Genomic DNA, 6,346 nt, shown 5'->3' on the forward strand with positions numbered 1-6,346 from the left:
TGCATATCACAGTTCACCTATTGTGGTTTATTATTTAAGCTTACGTCGGTTCCTCCGTGGTGTTGTTTTACATTTGTAATAAAATAAATATATGCAAATTATAAAAATAATTTAAAAAAAATATCGAGTACAGTACTGTTTTTACTTTGTGGATTTTCACCTATCACAGGGGTTTTTGGAACGTAACACCCGCAATAGTTGAGGGATTACTGTACTTACTTCAGCCTTTCACTCCTTATAGGGCATAGGCCATCAGCAACTTTTCTCTACTGTTCCCAACTCTGAGCTATCTTTCATTCTTCTCTCCACTTGAATCCTTGCTTTTTTTCTTTTGGATTTTGCTGTACTGCATCATATGTTTCCCCGAGAGAAGGCCTTCCTCTCCCAGGTCTTGGTTTTGACTTGTCATTCGTGCTTTTGTAACTTAGCTTTTTTTTTTTTTAGGTTGGGGAGTTGATCCCATGCAAACTTGTTTTTTAACCTTTGGGAAGATGCGGTCCACATTAGTTTGAGCTCTTTCCTTTGACCCGTCCAACATGGGAGGCCCTACCAGCAGCTTATGCTCCACTAACATAGCTCTTGGGGGTCATCAAAGCACACAAGCCACCACACTGCAATAAGGACTGGACTTCATTGCGGTGCGGTGTGTAGAAGGACAATACTCTGGGGAAGGAATAGAGGCTCGTGAAGGGCCTGGCGGTAGGGAGGAAATACTTTATAAGTGGTAAGAAAAATGGAGTTGTTTCATTGAATACATTTAACTTGTACACTTAAATATATTCAGTTCATTTATATCAGACAACTTCAACTGATCAGTCTCTGCATGGTGACTCAAATTTCTAGAAATAGCAGTCGAATTTTCCTCAAATCACACTCTACCACCTTAAAAACTGTGCATTGGATAATGTTGTCTGTGTACACTACTTCTGCACGAAAAATGACAAGATGGTCATGGCTTATGTACTTTCAATCATAGGTCCACTCTATTAAGGATGTCCTGGAGCTAAATATCAACATCTTCATCTGCGCCTAAGTGCAGATATGGCTATGTAAAGAAACCCATCATATATGCGTGTGTGTGTCTTTATGTCTGTGTTTCTCCCTCACCCACCACTTGACAACTGGTGTTGGTGTGTTTACATCCCCATAACTTAGTAGTTCTGCAAAGGTGGTAGAATAAGTACCAGGCTTTAAAAGAATAAGTACTTGGGTTGATTCATTCAACTAAAATTCTTCATAGCAATACTCCAGTATTTTCTATTGGGGTCTTTTTTCTACTTTATATAGATTATTTAGAAATACTGTTTTGTCATTTTCATTTTTTTGTATTCCTTTTTCCTGCTAAATGAGCACTTGAGTTGAATTTATTTTTGTATTTTGTTAAATCTTGAAATTGAACAATAGTGTCAAATGTCAAACCTAAAACACAAGAAAGCTGATTTCTCTAAAAATGAAACCTAATGCCTTAAATCAAATTCAATGTGAAAATCTTCAAACAAATGAAAGAAACAAAGAGAAAAAATCAGAGCTAATATTGTTTTTGAGATCTTTATTAAGTTCAAAACACACACCATACATATGTAGTAACATTAGGTAAAGCTATGAAGAAAGATTTACTACTTTGACTAGAAGATAAAATCTAAAATGTATTTCTTATAAACTTTATGACACAACAAAAAACAGTAAGAGAATTTTAGTCAACTCACTATTACAAATCAAATATTTTATCAATTACAGCTTGAATTTTTAGGTAGTAAGGGATAGCTTGAAAATTTTTAATCAAAGTTTTCTATATAATATGAAACTACTTGGTAAAATGGATCAAGTGATAAGAAGACTTCTGAAGAATTTGTGCCTAAGGTTAAAGATATCACGAAACACCGAACAAATGTAATCCTCAGAGAGGTGAGCATTACATACAAAGGCTATGTACAAACTTTACCACATGATTTACCACAGTACTATGGCTAGCCATAGTACTGTGGCCATTCTGAGGTTCGAGCCCATCATATCAACCTCAGTACTATTTCATTCTTGGACTTCTTTTATCGAGATCTATTTGTCAAACTGCTAAGTTACAGGGCACAGAATAACACAACATAAGCAACAGTGGTTCTTATACCAGTGTAAGTATAAACATGGAACACACACACACATATTAATGTTTGTTTTTATGTTCAGTTATAATAAAATCAGTTTTATATTAATCTGGTGAGTTACTCTGTACTTTTGTTGAGTACAAGATTTTTATTCTTAAACAAGAATATTGTTGACAATGACTTTAAAATTTCAATGATGGCTTAACTGACTGAAACCTCAAAGTTGCTGTCAACATGTTTGTTTAAGAATAAATATATACATATATAAGAGAGTATTGTAGTTCGCTTGAAGCATTGTGTATTGTTTGTAAAATATGTGTCTTGAATGGCACAACAATGCATGTATGTAGAGATAGGATCTAGATATAATGACTTACCATAAGTCATCATAGCCAAGGTCCACTGACGAAATACTGAAAGGCAAGCAAGAAATATATTTCCATTTAACAAATACGCATAGCTCTACCAACATTACTTGACCTACAGTATTGACACGTATGTGAATGGATTCCTTGATACGATATCATATTTTGTGTTGAATAAACACTTTTGAAGAATAAATTTAATTATCTTCTGTTTATCCCTTTAGCATTCAGATTATTTGGTCAAATGTAATGCTTATTCATTCACATTGATTTGAATTAATCATACATTATCTCATAGCTTTGAGATTTCAATGATGTGGTTGTTGATTTTTAAATTGACACTGTAGGTAAAAAGCCAAATCTGGCCAATTTGAACATAAAACAGAAAATTTGGGGCCAGATATGGCCAGTTTAAATGCTAAAGGGTTATATCTTATTTCTTTATTGCCCACAAAGGGCTAAACATAGAGGAGACAAACAAGGACAGACAAAGGGATTAAGTCGATTACTTCGACCCCAGTGTGTAACTGGTACTTAATTTATCGACCCCGAAAAGATGAAAGGCAAAGTCGACCTCGGCGGAATTTGAACTCAGAACGTAACGGCAGACAAAATACCGCCAAGCATTTCGCCTGGCGTGCTAACGATTCTGCCAGCTCGCCGCCTTCTCTGCTTTCCATGTCAGCAGAGTTGAGAGGGTCATCACAGTCCAAATAAGTTCTTGTTAGAAGTTTTACCACCTTAAATTTAAAGTCTTTACTGTACCAACCAGGAGGTGATGGGCATAGAGTATGTTACCTATCAGACCTCCCACATCACATTTGACCTAATATATGAAATACAGTGGGAACTTTATGCTGTCCCTCAACCAATTAGAAATAGCTATAGTTTGATAAGAAGGACTACGTCTCACTAGATTCTTCAGAGGACTACATTTAACTTGTATGATCTATTTTTGACATGGTGTCTCTAGCTGTGTGCTCTTCATAATGCCAATCACTTTGCAGGGGTTACTTGATGTATATTATCGTGACACCAGCACTAGAGAGGTTATCATGTCTTCAACAAGACAAGAGTTGTCTTGAACTTACCTGCTATCCATTTGTTTGCCAAACACATTAGGCTCAGCTGGAATTGCCTTTATCATCATCGTTTAATGTCTGTTTTGCATACTGCCACAGCTTGAACAGTTTGGCAGGAGCTAGCCAGCTTGAGAGCTGTCCAGGCTGCAATTGTCTGTTCTGGCATGGTTTGTATGGCTGGATGCCCTTCATGATGCCTACCACTTTACAGAGTGTGCTGGGTGCTTTTTTACATGCCACCAACATGGGTGCATTTACATAGCACCAGTGCAAGTGCATCTCATGTGACACTGACACAAATGCAGTTTACGTGGCACCGGCACCTGCAAGACAGAGACCTCTCAGCTGGAGGAGGGAGTGGGGACATGGTCATAAAGGACATGCCTGTGTGTATGGATGGCCACGATTTTACTTAGCTTAACATGTCTTTTCAAGTACAGCAAATTGCCGCACAAGTCCTGGTCCCTTGTCATCTCCCCAGTGAGGCCCAGTGTCTGAAGATCCTTTCTCACCACTTCATCCCATGTCTACCTAGGTTTATCCCTTCCACAGGTTTATTAATTAGTTAATGAAGAATCAAGATATGTGATTGAGAAGTTTGCTTTCCAATTACACGGTTTCAAGTTCAGTTCCACTGCATGGTACCTTGGGCAAGTATCTTCTACTTGTGAGAGGGTTTGTTAGATGGACACTGAAAGATGTGTGTCCGTGTGTCCTTAACAAGTTCCATTGTCACACAATCAGTGTCATTCATTTCCAATATTTTGCAAAAGCATGCATGACCAGCTGTAAATATTACTTTGCTTGGAAACAGGTGAGGGTTGGTGACAGGAAGGGCATCTGGCCATAAGAAAATCTGCCTTAATAAACTTCCTTCAACTTAGGCAAGCATGGAAAAGTGGATGTTAAGATGTTGTTGAATAGCCCTAGATGGTCCAAGACCAAGAAAACTTAGGATCAAATGTGTTCTAGCCATGATAATCCTGTCTCTTTTTTTAGAGGTATATCTAGGAATAAATTTTCCAATTTGGCCTTTTTTTATTTAATATGTTGCTGACAACAGTGAGCTGGCAGAAACGTGAGCATGTCGGGCGAAATGCTGAGCGGTATTTCATCCGTCTTTACGTTCTGAGTTCAAATTCTGTCAAGGTCGACTTTGCCTTTCATCCTTTCGGGGGCGATAAATTAAGTACCAGTTGCGTACTGGGGTCGATCTTATCGACTGGCCCTCCCCCTCAAATTTCAGGCCTTGTGCCTAGAGTAGAAAACAATATGTTAATGTGAGGAAATTTGGCTGCTATTTCTAGCAAATTGAGAAATCCTTCACTAGTTTGTTGATGTTGATTAGGTGAACATCAATCCTTATCAAATCCTATGAACCATTGTCGGCTCCCATAATATCTAAGAATGTATTCCACCATGTGTTTTTTGTTTTTAAAATGGTAGAATATGATTTGAGATGGATTTTGGTTGTTATTTCTAGCAGGTCCACTGACCATATAGCATCTCCTATAATTATTAAACAACAGCTTCATAATATCCAGATCAGCTCTGATCAAGTAGACTTATAAATCCAAGCGTTCCAACCATGATCATTCATCGTTTATTTTCAGACAATGTATCCAAGACTATATTATCCAATGTGCCCTTCATTTTTTTAACATAGTAGGGTGTGGCTTGAAGGAAATTTGACTGCTACTTTAAGCATGCCAAGCATCTATGTCAAGGTTCTCTTATTAATAATTATATGTTGATGGCTGGGGTGGAAATGGTGTATAGAAGTTTTGGATGGATATACTTAGCAGCCTCCTATTACAAACAATTTTAAAATATATATATATATATATATATATATAAAAGGAAAATCAATGCTAACTCCCACAATGGTACGCTGATCACCTTCTGCCATTATAGCCCCACCCTTATTGACCTAACCAGTCTACACTACAACTGACCTAAATCAGTTGTTAAGTTCTTTTTATCATCATTTTAACAAATGTCTGCTCCTGTATAACCAAATGGATGCCAATAATGTGAACTCAAGTGTGACTTTTAACACATGAAATATGCTGAATTAATCTTAAAAAGTCACTCAACATATATCCAATACCTCGTATTTCTGTATGTATGTGGGTGTACTTTTGTAAAACAATTTTTATCAGATTCAGTTATTAAAAGTATGCTTGTTAATATGTGTGTGTGTATATATATGTATGTGTATGTATATATGTGTGTGTATATGTGTATGTACATATGTGTGTGTATATACATGTATATATATGTATGTATGTATATATATATTTTTATATATATATATATATATATATATATATATAATGTATATCTGCAGGGTGCGTTGGCTGTCGCCATTTTATATTTTTACTTTTGCACATGCACGTTGATTGTTTCTGATTTTGTTGACTACACAGTATAGTAGGGTTAGTTGGGCACCATCTGTGAGAAAAACAACACCATGACGCAAATCACTCTGCCAGAAATTTGGAAACAGCATGCTGTACTGCTTAGAATTTGCACCAGAAGCTCCAATACGAACATTTCAAAGCGTTTGGGTGTCCCCAAAACACGTTCTGAGAATGATAAAAATCAAACATCCAGTCAACATCATGGTGTTTGGAGTGATCACTAGTGATGGCGACATTATGCCTCCATTTATCTTCCCACACGACCTCAGACGCAACACAAAGGCCTACATCAAGTGCCTGGAGGAGGTAGTGCTGCCCTGGGTCAAGAGGGTGGCTGCTGGAAGACCCTATGTCTGGCAACAGCACTCTGCACCATG

The 6,346-nt window shown here is 37.1% G+C and overlaps 1 protein-coding gene across 5 annotated transcripts in view; it reads left to right on the forward strand.

Annotated features, from left to right (window-relative positions):
- LOC106875417 (transcription initiation factor TFIID subunit 6) overlaps nucleotides 1–6,346 on the forward strand; it is a 73,003-nt gene that overhangs the window by 56,107 nt on the left and 10,550 nt on the right. The window lies entirely within an intron of this gene.

Source organism: Octopus bimaculoides, chromosome 19, assembly GCF_001194135.2.
Source record: "Octopus bimaculoides isolate UCB-OBI-ISO-001 chromosome 19, ASM119413v2, whole genome shotgun sequence".
Lineage (NCBI taxonomy): Eukaryota > Metazoa > Mollusca > Cephalopoda > Octopoda > Octopodidae > Octopus > Octopus bimaculoides.